General features: G+C 40.3%; 1 protein-coding gene across 1 annotated transcript in view; it reads left to right on the top strand.

Moving 5' to 3' along the window:
- LOC112118941 (phenylalanine--tRNA ligase, mitochondrial) overlaps positions 1-16,146 on the top strand; it is a 377,335-nt gene that overhangs the window by 316,921 nt on the left and 44,268 nt on the right. The window lies entirely within an intron of this gene.

Below are 16,146 nucleotides of genomic sequence, written 5' to 3' on the forward strand. Positions count from 1 at the left end.
TATGGGGGCCATAAGTAGTGCAGAGAGCCCTGTACCAGCCTTCCACAGCTGATTAAAATTCACCCTTTGTGAACACATTCTACAGGAAATCCTTAAAAAGGGTTAAAAACATAAGGATTTTGGCTTGCTGTTTTTGTGTGTATGCTCCCCTCAGCTGTCTAGCTTGGTGAATTAAGACTTTTACCCTGTTCCAGACATGAGTTATTGAACTTCTTCATTCTGATGCTTTCAAAACACAGGCAAGAGACTATTCCAGGGGTCAGCAACCTTTCAGAAGTGATGTGCCGAGTCTTCATTTATTCACTCTAATTTAAGGTTTCGCATACCAGTTATACATTTGAACATTTTTAGAAGGTCTCTTTCTATAAGTCTATAATATATAACTAAACTATTGTTGTATGTAAAGTAAATAAGGTTTTAAAAATGTTTAAGAAGCTTCATTTAAAATTAAATTAAAATGCAGAGCCCCCACGGACTGGTGGCCAGGAACCGGGCAGTGTGAGTGCCATTGAAAATCAGCTCGCGTGCTGCCTTCTGCACACATGCCATAGGTTGCCTACCCCGGGTCTATTCCTTCATTGTTGTGCTTTGATTTGGTAAAATGTTAAATTGCATGGTTCGCTTTTTATTTAGAAAATGGGAGTGTTTTGTTGTTTTGAATATAACCATAAGGAGACTTCTTTAGATCCAGTTTGCAACAGAATTAAAGTTAATTTGCAGAAAATTGACACTAGATCTAAACCAATTGGTTCTGACTTGTCTCTGCTGTGTGTGTCTATCTGTTTGTCCTTCTGGAGAAAGAGAGGGAAAAGTAATCCTTTCAACACAGATGTCCTCAGCGTGGGACTCATGAACAAGAGTCAGGGTACTAAATGGGAGTGGGATCCCAATTATGTGGGAGGGGGATCTCAGTATGGAAAATGAAGTCACCATATGGAAACATGGACAGCCACTTCCCTAGTACAGTTATCAGAGGATACATAGGGCTAGTGATGGTGATTCATTAAGTAGTGTCATTGGCAGAAATTACAAACTAGCATTTCAGAACAGGGTACAGCAGTTCTTAAAGAAGCTATGCCGGAATTTGATAACTATTCAATTTATCATGAGACCTACTGCACTCATGTAAAAGAAAATGAAACCCTAATGAATGCTGAGTAAATCTGTACCCAGAACATTTGGATAAATAAAAATCAAATAAAAAATCCCTAAAAGAAGAATTGGTGCAGATCTCATTGGCACTTCCGAACTCTGGGGTTGTTTTATTTTTTTCTGTTTTACTTCTCTTGTTTTGCTCGCTACTCTGTGTTAGGGACTGCTTGATATCATCACCTTGTACCCATATCTGCTGGGGAAACAAATCTGTCACAGCTGTTTCCTGTCAATAACCTGTCATGAGTTAGCAGCATGTGCCTAGCTCAAGTAATGCAGGATGATGTAGCTTTCACTGATTAAACCCACTCTTTTCATTACCTATCAAACAATGAGCCAACATCTGGAAACCAAATGTAGTGTCTGAGATGGAATTTATAACTACTGTTTGAAGTCACAGTATCAGAAGATATGTGGGTTTAATAGACTTAAGAAGCAGTTGATATCTAGAAAACTGAAAACATTTCTCTTTTTAAAAACACTTCTCATATGTTTTATATTTTCCAATTCTGTGTTTTTGTTGTTATTATTTTATTTATTTATTTAGGACTTGAGATTTATTATTTATATCGCAATGACACTCAAAATGTGCTAGTATATACCCCTGTAGGAAGACAGTATCTACCCCAGAGAGTTTACAGATGGGACCAGCTAAATAGAAAGAAAGTAAGTGACGGGAGAGAGGACATTGAAGGGAATGAGGAGGAGGGGGACAGAGCAGATTAAAAGACGGTAAGAAGGGCAGGTGTGGATTGAAGCTGAGGTAAAGAGTCTATGAGGGAGTTGGAGAGCTGTAGCAAAGGGCTGAGAAAGACGAGGCAAAACTATAGAAAGTTCTCTGAATGTCTGAAGGTTCCTGCTTTGGCTATTTCTGCAGTTGCCCCTACTAGCTGGACTAACAAAGTGTAGTTAGATTAGGAAAGTGACTATCTAAAAATGGCACTCAATGGATGGCCTCATACTATGCATTCAAAGTGAAATCGCTGATTTAGGGATAGTTTTTATTCCAATTAGCACTGCAGAGCCAACACAGAAATGGGAAAGTGAGTTGCATTCTGTTCTGACTCATGCATCTTTATCAGTATTATTAAGTAAACTCCAGTTGCAGGATTACTAGGATTGATGTATGAACAGGAAAGAACACAGATGTCTTTCAGATCCAAGGAAGAGTTTGTGGCACTGTCAATTAGAAAAATCTTTTTATTTGTAAGAAGAGAAACCAATGAATCACAATAAAACACAGATCTTACGATGTAATTTTACAGTCACTGTTTGGAGCAGAACTGCACTTCAACATTATTTGCCCTTAAGGTGTGAATAAAACATTGTGAGTTAAAAGGTAACATGCTCACCCCTTACGTGCCTGACCCAAGAACTTTGTTTACATAAAACTGTTGGCCCAGATTTTCAAACCTGAGCCTCTAAAATGAGAACCCTAAGTCTCGTATAAGTGTCCTGACTTTCAAAAATGCTAAGCACCCAGCAACTCCCATTGAAGTCAAAGGGATTGCACAGGTCATGTTGAGAGCATAATCTGAAGACAACGTGGCTGCACGAATGTAAGTAACCTGCATAACTTTTATTACTAGTAATGATGATTGCAAAAAGAGAAATAAGAGCCCATCTTCGCTCTCAAAGAGTACGCTGAGTTTGCAGGGCTGGCAGTTAGGAAAAATTAACATCTTTTTATTTGTAAACCGAGAACACTTTATTCTGAAATCTTTAATATATAAACAGAAAGACCCATGTTACCATTCTAGTCACTTTTCAGAATAGAGCCACATTTTAATATTGAACCGTCTGTCTCAATACAATATTACTGATGTCCCTCACAGGCCTGGAGAGGATTAATTAATTAGTTAATGTTTGCACAGCATGTTGAAGATATAAAGCATGCATAAGTGGTCAAGTATTGCTATTAGCTTCTGGGACGCAGCAGATTCCTGCAACTAAATGTGTCTTTTGTTTCTACAATGAACTTTAAAGCAACCCTCAAATCAGTTGAGGTCAGTGGATTAACATCAAGAGAATGCAAAAAAGCATTCACTGCTGTTTTCATTTTTTGTCAGTGACAAGTCACCTGACAGCACCTTTCATATCTACCACTGTGCTACAGGACAGGTTTATTTCAGGAGGAAGTCAGAGGGGCCTGCCTAGAGATGTTTTCAGTTCACTGAAGCCATTTGTTCTTGCTGTTGCTTTTTTAAGTGAAAAAGTGATTTTGAGCACATTAAAAACACTGCAGGTTGTGGATGGACGTGTCAAATGTTACCAAAGCAATTGTATCCTTTATGCCACAAGCTCTTCAAGCAAAGAGGATCTTAACCCTAGCGTGGAAGAAGCCTATGCCCCATTCTAAGGCTTTTCTTCACTACTGGGGTAAGTCGACCCAAGTCATGGTACTCCAGCTATGTGAATAACGTAGCTGGAGTCAACATAACTTAAGTTGACTTACCCCGGTGTCTTCACTTTGCTGCATCGACTTCCCTTACTCTTCTCGGGGAGCTGGAGTACCGGGGTCGACCAGAGAGCCACTCTGTCATCGATTTAGTGGGTCTTCACTAGACCTGCTAAATCAACACCTGCTGCATTCATTGCAGCAGCATTGATCTCCCCGGTAATGAAGACAAGCCCTAACTTACGTGTTTCTCAGCAGAGGAAAGGCACATACCCAGACACCCGTTCAAAATGCATGGTTGTACCAGTATATGATTGGCAAGCAACTGAACTTGGTTTCATGGAATGTAATTGTTTGGGGCTTTTGTGTGTGTTTTCCTTCACAAAATAAACATGCTCACAACATTTTAAATTTAAAAAAACCCAAACTCCCAAGGATCTGCCTGAACTAAATCTTCAAATCCAAGTTCTCTCACACTCTGGTAAATTTCGGGTCCAGATCCAAAATTTACAGATTGTCTTTATCTATTTAATGGTCTGAACTTAAACCTAAACCCCCCCACAAATCCCTTGGGAAAGTATGGATTTGAAGTTTGTGGCTTGGGCCAATCTCTTTACCCCTCCCCCACCCAAAAAAGGCAAAAACAAAAAACAGTCATGAAAGCCAAACTGGCAATAACTCATATATTTGAGGAGAACATGTACTGGGCAAGGAAGAGAATAACAAAGAGACAGAAATTTCTTGGCAGCAGAAACAGAATACATAAGTGAATTCAGTACATACACATCACATCCCAACCAATTCACAAACTCTTACCTTGTTCAGAATAATTTTAAAAGGAGTTTCATAAATGATGTTACATAATGATTTTAAACACCACTGAGCATCTAGTGTATGTGGAGTTTAACTTCTTTTAAAATATATTAGTGATCACCGTCAACCCTAGCATAATATATGTCTGTCTAGATGAATTCATTATTTTAGGTATTATAACACATCATTATAGCTTTCCCTTAACATTTCACACTGACATCATCTTAAGGGCTTGTCTACACATGAAATTAATTAAATGAAAATAGAAATTTAATGAAAATTAATCCATATTAAAATAGGATTTGAATTTAGAGCAGATTAACTATTCCAGATTAATACCATGTGTGGATGCTCTTATTCCAGAATAAGAGTGCCATATTCCAAATTATTTTAATCCAGTTTATTTGGAATAAGGCACTATTCTTATTCTGGAATAAGAGCTCCACACATGGATTTAATCCAGAGTAGTTAATGGAAGGCTATTCTAAGATAAATACCCGTATAGGCAAGCCCTAGTATTACATAAATCCATTGTGGGAACAGAGTGCATAGTCCTTACTGTTAATTGGAAGATGCAATTTGATGCCAGCATCCCCATTCAGATCAGGAATGGAAGATATGCAGAGGTAGTAAGTATTGGGTTGGCAGGGATTCACATTAGTGTAGGACTGTCTCACTCCTGCTGCTGCTTCATATTTTCCATTCTCCTGCAGACTAGGAGGGCTTGGCACTACTTCTTTTTATTGGCTTCCTCTGGGGGGAGGTATGGGAGGCATGTATAAAGCCTGCGTCCATTTAACCTCTTTTAATGTAACTATCCAAAAAGGCCAGAAAAATAGATCTGTTTGGGAAAAGGGGAGAGGGGAATCCAGAGAGAATGACCATTTTAGTGTGCTCTTGTGCCCTCAGGATGTGATGTTTAAACTCTCCCTCCACTGGAGAGATGGGAAGCAGTGCTCCTGTAACCCAATGCAGTGAGTTTTTAATTTTAGACTCCAGTGTGGCAGCATGGGGCTTTTGAGAATGAAAGGGCAAGAAAACAGAATTCAGAAGCATATTGCTCTCTCTCACTTGCTTTTCTAAACAAGGCAGTTCAGTCCATATGCTTAAAAGTTTGCTTGGCTATTTGCCTGACACTGCTAATTACAGACAGTACATAAGAGTAAGACAATCCGGGTTTGTGCGCACTGGAGTCGGTGGTGTACGTGTACAAATCCTATTCATTGGTGGTTGTTTTTTTCCCTATTGTACTTTTTGAGCAGTGTTTCCATCAAATTCTGGACTATAATAATAAGAGTTGACATTTTTATAGCTCCTTACATCTGAAGGATCACAAAGAGTCTTACCTACTTTAAAAATTGATATACAAACAATATATGGGGATCAGATCGCTTCATCCACCTCTGGATCATAGTAGCCTCTGAGCTGAAACACAAGAATTGTATAATGGCATCCAGCAACACCATAAAACAGCTCAGGAAAGGAAGCAAAGAGGTATGACAAAAGCCAGCTGAATCTGCAGGGATAATGTATGTGGGAAGAATGTAAGAGTAGAAACTCAACAAGTTTACACTGGTAGTTTCTTCTTGTCTTTCACATCTAGGAGGGTGGGATTTGCCTCCCAGTAGAAGTAAGGAGTTTGATCCCCTGCTCCAACATTTCCCCCAAATTCTCTGCAGATATCAGGGGCATTCTTGCAGAAACCCATTGTCTCCACCAGATGTATTCACCGCCACCCTGGCCAGAACACTCTCTGTGAGAAACATGCTGCCAGGGATTCCCTCTACTCCTGCTGTCCCTAGATGCTCCCTTAAGGGGCAGAGGAGGATGGTACACAAACTACTGCAGTGCAGTCTCTGGCTACAGTAGCTCAAAATGTTTTGCCCAGTTGATAAGGGGGAGAAGAGATCTATCAGAGCAGCTCCCCCCTCCACCCATAGTGCAGAGACTTGAAGGAATGAGAGTGTGCCACAGAAGTGGTACACCTGCTTCCTTCCCCCAGATGGAGCCATAGGTTTTTGGCTCCCTTCTGCTCATAGAAGTGAGCACAGGGCCCTTGGAATTTGATCGGCACACCAGAGTTCACAACCCTTCTGCAAATCCCATGGTATGTTCAGTGGCCAGCCATAAGTGGTCAGGAACTCAGTATTAGATCTTGTCTAAATGATGGCAGTACAAAGCTGGGGAAATAGGTCTGTGCTGACTCGAGGGAAGAGCGTCATCTGCTGATTCCCTATCAGCACTTCCTATAGCACCTACTGTAGGTGCTCCTTGTAGATCTCCCATCCACGTACTCACTCAGCCCTGCCCTGCTTATCTAATGATACCTGACAGGATAACAGCAAAAGCGGGTATGGCTGCAGGCCTTATAACCTGCAATCTGTATCTGAAAATCACATAGAAAAAATTACGTACGTTGTATGCTAAGAATCTGAAGAAAGGGCATAGAAAGCCTACTGTCAACCCTTAATCTTTATTCTTATACGCCAGGATACTTCTTTGTTGTGCTACAACAGGTTCTCTTCCCTGTCGAAAGTTAAAATAGCTCTTGTACACCATGATATGGATACTGCTTTCTCTAGATAGTTGTTTTATTGTAATGAAAAATGCTGTTATATTAACAGTAGGAACCTTACTTTCTTCCCTTTACTGAACTGATCAGAAATATGATGTTTAATCAAAACAAATGCTGATGGCAAAATGATTCTGTCAGGGAAATACCTGAGCCACCATCTTTGAGTCCTGAAAGCTGTATCTCCTCAAACAAAAGGATGGAGAATTATCAAGGCATCTGCCCTGATTCCAAACACAGTTGTCAGTCAGTCAAACGGAGAGAACACCTTACATGGGTGTATAGTCACAGGAGGCTTGGCCTAGTGCAATGTTCTTTCGTACGCTTGATATATGCCTAGTGACCCTCACCTCTGTGCCTGAAGGGGGAGCACACTGACTTGTAGGAAAAAGTACCACCTACAAAATCACTGTACGTCAGAGTCCATAACAATTAGGATGGAGCTGACAAAGTTCTACCAGATTCGATATTTTTCTTGTTTATTAATGCAGAAGCTGTATGTTTGATTATCCCTGAGGAAATTTCACCTACGTCTGTCATAAATAACAAAAATACCAGCAAGGCCTGGCCTTTTCTACAATATCAAAATTGATTTTGCCTTTGAATACAGTATATGCCTGCTCTCCTTAAGTGCCCTTTTCAGTTAAGTTTTTAAAAATGGAACAACAGGCACCTGCAGGATGAACACTGCAGCTTTTTAGAGCTGCAGGAAAACTAAAGTGCACCACACATACAGCATCTATAAGTCTCAAGGCCAGCACTTGCTCATCAGTCTCAACACACAGTAGATTTTTCCTCTCTACTGCTCTCCAACATTATTGTAATAAAAATAGATAGAACTCTAATTTTTCATGCCTGATATTGAATTCTTATCTAGGGCTCTAAACATGGACTTCCTTTCTTTTGGAAGATAAGGGACTTCTGAAAAATACATTCGAGTGGTATTTGTGCTAAGGTCTTCTTTATAATTCAAGCAAAATCTAATATCTGTTACATTTATCTGCTAGACACATAATGACCTATTTCATGTCAGCTATCACAATGAGAGGATCATTCACAAACCATACATTGTTTATCACATAGCTTCAAATTCTTCTGCCGACAGCAACAATCATTTTGAAGAAGCCGTTCTTTCTTCAAGAGTGACAGTCATTTTAGCTTTGGAAAATACCCACGTTTCAAACTCATGCAAAGCAGAGAGATGCCAACTAAGAAATAATGTGGTAATGTTCAGAAATCCCTAATGAGGCAATGTTATCACCGCTGTTTTATCGGTTTAGCAAAGCATTCGAGTTTTGGTTCCTTATAGGTTATCCCTCAGTTTAATGTAACATTGGTACCTGCACATCTTCCTCTGCGCACAACATGGAGCATAATCAGGTTTCATTGGGAAAGAATAATAGGGTCTGCTTCTGCTCTGGCAGTTTTGGTATTACTGGTATTACTCTATACCAGTGGTTCCCAAACTGGGGTTCGTGAACCCCTGGGGGTTCACAAAATGTTACAGGGGGTTCTCAGGAAAAAATTCCCTAATGGCGGACAGAACTGTCCATAGGGACCCCGGGCAGCACGGGCCAGCAGCCCGGAGCCTTGGGGACTTCCAAGAGCTAAGCAGATCAAAGCAAGCATATCTATCACACTGAGGAGTTTTAAACTTCAAGTCTCCTTTTACGAAATAGAAAGGGAGGTGGATATTTTTTGCTGTTTTTAAAATTAAATAGTCCGCTACTGTTGTTTTTAAATTATTATGAAGAACAAGTTTAAGCTTTGTTGTAACGTGCATTGTTTGCCTGGACTGCTCAAGACCTGAATGCTTGTGTAGGAGGAACTCTTTCAGTTGGCTTCTTAAATACCTTCATGCTTTTTCACATCAGATACTCCTTGATGAAACATAGGAGCCAGAGGCGCCAGTATGGGGGGGGGGGGCGACAAGGGTCACGTGGCGCCCCCACGTCAGCATGGCGCCCTATGGGTCCCTGCCCTTTTTTTCCAGTGGCCCCCCGTCGGCTCCCCACTTTTCTGGCTTTGACCCCGCACCCCTTTTTTCTACTGGCACTTCTGATAGGAGCCTTGTCTTATAACAGGCTTACTCAAAAGTGATACAAGCTACAAAAGTGAGATCTTGGAAAAGTGTTGCCATTTTCATAATATAATAAAAATACTGTAATGATAAATAATTAATAAATAGTGTGTAATAAGCATGTCATAAAAACAAATTTTATATTTCCAAGATCAATGCTTTTATAATTTATGCTGAGGTAAGGGAGAAAATCCATGGAAATATTCTTTTTTAAGAGGGGGTTCACGAGACTTGACATTTTAGTGAAAGGGGTTCGTGAGTTGTTAAAGTTTGGGAACCACTGCTCTATACTGATATTATTCTATTCTGGCATTACTCTACTGACCCCTGATTTACACTGGTGAAATTAAAAGATAGAAAATGGCTACAATTTTCAATAGTGCCTAAATTACTTTTGAAAATTTTACCCAACGTCTTAAATGTGTTCACTCATTGACAAGTTATTTAGCTTAGAAACTAGACAGCAGTGGATGGTATAGTACAGTCATATATGCTGTAGTTGTCTGAAACTAAATCTGAAATCAAATGCAATTCACCAGGTTTGGGGTTTCATTACAATCCCAAAACTTGGGCCAATTTTGCAGGAAGAATCACCAACGTTCATAAACCTTTTTGTAAACATAAGCTAAATTTTGAGAGCTCTTGGGCAGATTTACATTAGTGTGTGGATTGGGAACAGCAGGTAAAAACTCAATGTTTTGATTTTGGCTGAGATTCGCTTTGAGCTTTTTTGGGTTTCTTTGCACAAAACCCAAAAGGTGTGAACCCATGTGAATGGGAACAAGCTGTACACAACTCCCTATGAATGAAAACACCATGTTTTATTCAGCTGTAATACATACCTGCAATATTAATGTTTTGCCTGGTAGACATTTTTACAATACTACAAGGATTTCCTGAAATCTCATCACTTCTACCTAGCCAATGATGCTTAACATTCTCTCTGAAAAAATGCATTCATTTACATTCCTTGAATCTCCCATATTTCCCCATATCCAATAATTTCCTCTAGAACCTGGCCTCCTCCTCTCTATTGAGTTAAATCTAGGGGTTAAGCCTTTGTTAAATATTGAACCTACACACTTCACTTTAACTGCGCTGGCATATGTAAACTGTAAGTGACTGGAAGTGTTTTGTAACATATTTATAGAAAAGTGTCCAGGGAACAGAACGATGGTGCTCTAGGCATTCCGCAGTGGAAGAAACAGATCCACGCATGATGGCTCTCCCTGCATATTGATTTGGAGATGACAATTTACATTTTGAAATAAACACACAAAATTGCAAGGTAAAATTCGTGTTGGGAATAACGTTTCCACTTCAGTTATACCTATGAGATCATTTTCATGTAATTCTTATTTCCTCTCCCCATTTTCCCCCCCCATTCATAATTTAAAAACTGATTCGGTGACTATAACTGAAACCACCACTGGAGATTTTCCAAGTAGCTGCCTTGTACACTACAGGCACATTAACACATTAATTTTCCTCTTCAGAATTTAAACATGCACAAAAATCTGAGAACATAATGCATTACACATGGCATCATAAAATCCATAATGCTCCATAAATGTGTGTAATTCAAAGAAACATAGAAATCCACAGAAGACTGACTGATGTTAATTTAAGTGAAAATTTTTAGTACTCTAAACCATTTTAAAATTACAAGGATATGATACAGAGACAAAGTATGATCAGAGGCAAAAGACAAAAAAATATCTAGCAAGGTGGGAACCTTCCCCTCTGTTTTTTTGATGGAGGCAAAGTTTTTGTCCAAACATGGGATTTTCCTTGATCCATCAAAGGCAGACACTAGGGAGACCGTTGACTCTCCATTGCCCAAGACAATGACTACCAGATGTCTTGTCATTTGAAGATACCTTTCCCAGAATGTAATTCCCTTATAACAGTAGTGGCTTTGATCATGTGCCTCACCTTATAACACCTTTGTGCATGATAAACAAACATTCTCCCATGAATCTGAAATCTCAGTCCATAATCAGTTTGTAGGGAGTACTGAACTTTGGCATATCCTGCCATCTCTGACAGAGCTAATTGTACAAACTCTGGGGCATTTTTAGTCCCAACTAGAATAAGATGCAAGAGTTCAGAGGTCACTTGTGAGCTGGGCACTACTGCATAATGGAACTCTGTGCTAGTCATTAGCCTCCTGATTTTCAGAGGTGCTAAGCACTAGCATCTCTCATTAAAACCATTGATGTCAATGGAAGCTGCAGGTGTTGAGCACCTCTTAAAATACAGCCACAGGATCATCAGCCTTTTTAGAATTAAGTTTCCAAGTGCAGCGTGGACTGTACAGCCCCCAAATGCTTTGCAAATTGTAAAATTTACACATGTATATTATAAAATGTGGTTTGAAAACTGACCTCCATAGTTCTCCTCAAGAGCCTTCCTTAAGAGAACATCATTAATATCAAGGATTTATAGCTGGCACTATTTAAAAAAAATCAACATTTACTGAGCTGTGATATTTGACATAGCCTTTCCTATGCTAAGTCAAGGGAATACGGGAATACTGTGATAAAGTCAAATGCCTTTGTATTTTACGTGTAGATTTTTTAAACAGCCCCCGCTGTATAATCACTGAGGTTTGAGCAGAATAATTCAGTTCTCTTTCCTTTCAAGAAAATATAAAACCGAGATTGCTAAGGCTTTGGAAGCCTACAGCTTTTGCGTCTTTTAATTATTTCCCCTGTCTCTAATACTGTACATTTCTTTGCATTTCAGTTGTTATTTGAACTAGCAAAATACAATTGCCCTATTGATTCCTGCTATGAAAGGTGCTGGAGGCTACCACACCAGATGCTTTTTCTTTGGCAGCTGCCATTTTCCTGTTGCACAGCTAGATGCTTCTCTTTTTCTTCTAGCTCACTCTTCCCTCAAAAGGACAACCTTTGTTGTGGAATCTGTACCAACTCATAGCTGTCAGAACTCACATTCAAGGGAATGTAAACCATGGTTGGAGGGAAGGTACATTAAGGATTTAAAGTTCTTATCTGGTGCTGTTTTTATAGTTTAATTTAAATGTCTTTATATTTTACTTAGCAGTGAGAGCCAACATTTTGGTAGCCCTGAAGGAAAACAAGCCTACTGCAACCAGAGCTGTCCTACAGCAGTAATTGTAATTGTCTAAAATCTTAAAAGTATGAAAATTGTCGTGACCACTAAAGCAATTTGCTTTGTGCAATGAAATCGACTGTTAGAGCTGCACTGATGAGGAGATAGGCTGGCAGCACTTGAGAGGAAGTGGAACAGCAGGTAAAAAGTTGCTGCCAATCACTAAATACAATATTAAAAATCTTGCTAGGTTAGAGAAAAAGAAATCCTGGCCAGGAAAGGTCCACTGATGTCTCTGTACAGGCTGCTAGTGCTACCATGTCGAATTATTGCAGATTTGGGGAGGTGAACAAATGAGGACTGGCAGGAAGCTAGCAAACTCCTTTCAAATGCCTCCTGAATTTTCACTCAGATGGCTGTTTGTTGGCCTGCTGTGTATGAAGTGATTTGGTGGCCTCTGTCCAATACCTAGCGGACAAGAATCCACATTTCAAAATCCACCGTCACGCTTGGCCCCTGTGTTAAGTATCAGCAGGCCACCAACGGTTGTCTGTTAAAACTGATTATTACACACAAAGATAGTTCCTCAAACTTAGGGTTGAGTCATACTGGCAGTGCAGTGTAGGGAGACACTTGCATTAGCACTGCCCTTGTGGTACCTCTTCTATTAACAAACACAGGAATTTACTGCGATTTTCAAAAGTGCTCAGCATTGGGCTAACTCTGGGAGTTTTCAGGTGACTTTGATGGGAGCAGAGTTAGGCCAACATTGAGCACTGTCCCCACCCTCAGTTTCCAGGCTGGGCAGTCTGACACTTTTCAGAGCTTTAATGTCACAAAACTAAAGTACTAAACAAATAAAGATTTTTAATTATATAATGTCAGGCAGCTACTCCCTGTGCCTTTCCCCAGCAGTCCTCACAGGCTGCAATGCTCCAGCTTAGTCCTTCACCACAAACTGTAGGATTGCAAAGTCCATCATCCACTGATTTGTTGCCACCTGGTTCATTTAATGTCTTTTCATTGTTACCATTTCCCTAGCTCTTCATACCACATCCACTCATCTGCCTGATTTTCCCTCCTCCTCACCCTTCCCTGTATCTGTGCATGCGCCCATAGTCCTTACTCTCTCCCCATCTTTCCTCTCTGTTCCTTATACCTTCCCTGATGTTTTGTCCCAGACCTCCTCATCCCTCCATTGAATCTCTCCAACTCTCACATCCAGTAGCCACTTCCCTTACTCTTATCACATGGAACGAAAAGGGTCATGGGGAGCGGGAGGAAACATGATAAATTGCCCAAAAAGAGTTTTAGGGGCAGATCCTTCACTGAAGTCAATGGAGATGTACTGATTTATATCAGTTGAGGATCTGGCCCATAGTTTGTATTTAAAATAAAGGAAGAAGAGTCCATTAGCACTCTAGAACCTTCTGTATTATTAAGGTGTGCACATAACTTACCTGAGTAATCACATTTCTTTTACTACAACCCCTGTCTTCCCTGTGGTCTCTCTCTATTGTTGGTGCATCGTGTCAGAATTTAAGCTGTATATTGTAGAGGCAAAGTGTGTGTTTGTACAGTGCCTAGCACAATGAAGACCAGATCCTGATTGGAGTCTTTGAGTGCTACCACAGTCCGGATAATAATCTGCACAACACAGGAATTCTATATGAGAGAACTAGCCAAGACGTCTTCTCTGCTCTGGAATTCTTGAGCTGTGCAGAAGTGGGGTGTCACCCCACCGTGATGTGGCCATCACAGCATGCTACCAAGTTGTTAGTAAATTATATACAGAGAAGAAGATGATGATGATGTAGGGTGGTATAATGTTTGTCTGCATGAGTTTGGTTATGTCCTTTTAGAAGCAGTGTTCTTCTCTTCACCTCCCCCCCCCCTAGTGGCTCTGCTCAGGTGAGTTGCTTGAAACAGGTCCAATGATGGAGCTTGCAGGACCACCTGGTTAACATTCAGCCACTGTATTGAAGATTTGGAGTAATTTCTGTCTATCTGGTAGCATTCACCCCTTCTCTAATATCACTAAATCACTCCTGCCAGGGATAATTTATCCCTGGATCTTGAAAAACATTTTGGAAAGGATTTTTTTTTTCTGTTGAAATAGATTAGGTTATGCCAGGTGCCTGGTATTTTCCAAATGGTTATCTGACAGAGACCACATCCGGATATCCTTATGAGATCTTTACCCCTGTCCTTTTCAACTGGCACAGTCACTGAAGACAGTGCTATACTGTCAATACACTGAGCAATGTATAAACATTTCCAGCAAGTGCTCTTAGTGGAAGTTCCTTTGCCAAGTAATGCCTCGCTCCCTGGTGGTGGTTATGAAAAATTATTTTTGTTCATATAGGGGAACAAATGAGAAGAATTTTCAGTCCCTCGCCCTTATTCACTGCAGACTTGGGACACAGACTACACTGGTCTACAATTTTTGAGAAGTCGTCTGCTTCAGAGATAAAATGTGCTATTTATTATGTATTTTGATGTGCTGAATTCAAATATGACAATTAAAACAACTGATTGGCTACTGTTTCTAAGATATTTAAGTTTTTACATTTTATGTCTATGTATATTGTGTAGATAGTAGAGTTTTAACCATAAATTGTAAACCTAGGTCTTTTCATGTGGTTATGGTTGCTTTACATGATAATATTTCACCTGTCCTGTTTATGTAACACTTTCAAAATCAGCAAAAGGGTTATATAAATAAAATTTATTATGAAACAAAAGGCAAAAAACTATTCTGTACATAGTTTAGTCCTATTCAGTGTCTACTCGGCGCTTCTTGGCTTGTCTCTTGTATTCATGAAATGGAGCATCTCTTGTCACTGTCCAGCAATAGTCTGCAAGCATTGATGGGCTCCATTTGCCCTGATAGCGTTTCTCCATTGTTGCAATGTCCAGGTGAAATCGCTCGCTGTGCTCGTCGCTCACTGCTCCGCAGTTGGGTGGAAAAAAATCTAGATGAGAGTGCAAAAAATGTATCTTTAGTGACATGTTGCAACCAAGCCTTTTGTATGCCTTGAGGAGGTTTTCCACCAACAACCTGTAGTTGTCTGCCTTGTTGTTTCCGAGAAAATTTATTGCCACTAACTGGAAGGCTTTCCATGCCGTCTTTTCCTTGCCACGCAGTGCATGGTCAAATGCATCATCTCGAAGAAGTTCACGAATCTGAGGACCAACAAAGACACCTTCCTTTATCTTAGCTTCACTTAACCTTGGAAATTTTCCATGGAGGTACTTGAAAGCTGCTTATGTTTTGTCAATGGCCTTGACAAAGTTCTTCATCAGACCCAGCTTGATGTGTAAGGTTGGTAACAAAATCTTCCTTGATTCAACAAGTGGTGGATGCTGAACACTTTTCCTCCCAGGCTCCAATGACTGTCGGAGTGGCCAATCTTTCTTGATGTAGTGGGAATCTCTTGCACGACTATCCCATTCGCAGAGAAAACAGCAGTACTTTGTGTATCCAGTCTGCAGACCAAGCAAGAGAGCAACAACCTTCAAATCGCCACAAAGCTGCCACCGATGTTGGTCATAGTTTATGCACCTCAAAAGTTGTTTCATGTTGTCATAGGTTTCCTTCATATGGACTGCATGACCAACTGGAATTGATGGCAAAACATTGCCATTATGCAGTAAAACAGCTTTAAGACTCGTCTTCAATGAATCAATGAACAGTCTCCACTCATCTCGATCGTGAACGATGTTGAGGGCTGCCATCACACCATTGATGTTGTTGCAGGCTACAAGATCACCTTCATGAAGAAGAATGGGACAGGATCCTTTTGACGGTCACGGAACATGGAAACCCTAACATCACCTGCCAGGAGCTTCCACTGCTGTAGTCTGGAGTCCAACAGCTCTGCCTTACTCTTGGGTAGTTCCAAATCCCTGACAAGGTCATTCAGTTCACCTTGTGTTATGAGGTGTGGTTCAGAGGAGGAGGATGGGAGAAAATGTGGGTCCTGTGACATTGATGGTTCAGGACCAGAAGTTTCATCCTCTTCCTCTTCCTCGTCTGACTCAAGTGAGAAT

This window comes from Terrapene carolina, unplaced genomic scaffold (genome assembly GCF_002925995.2).
Source record: "Terrapene carolina triunguis isolate 2854851 unplaced genomic scaffold, T_m_triunguis-2.0 Scaffold55, whole genome shotgun sequence".
Classification (NCBI taxonomy): domain Eukaryota; kingdom Metazoa; phylum Chordata; order Testudines; family Emydidae; genus Terrapene; species Terrapene triunguis.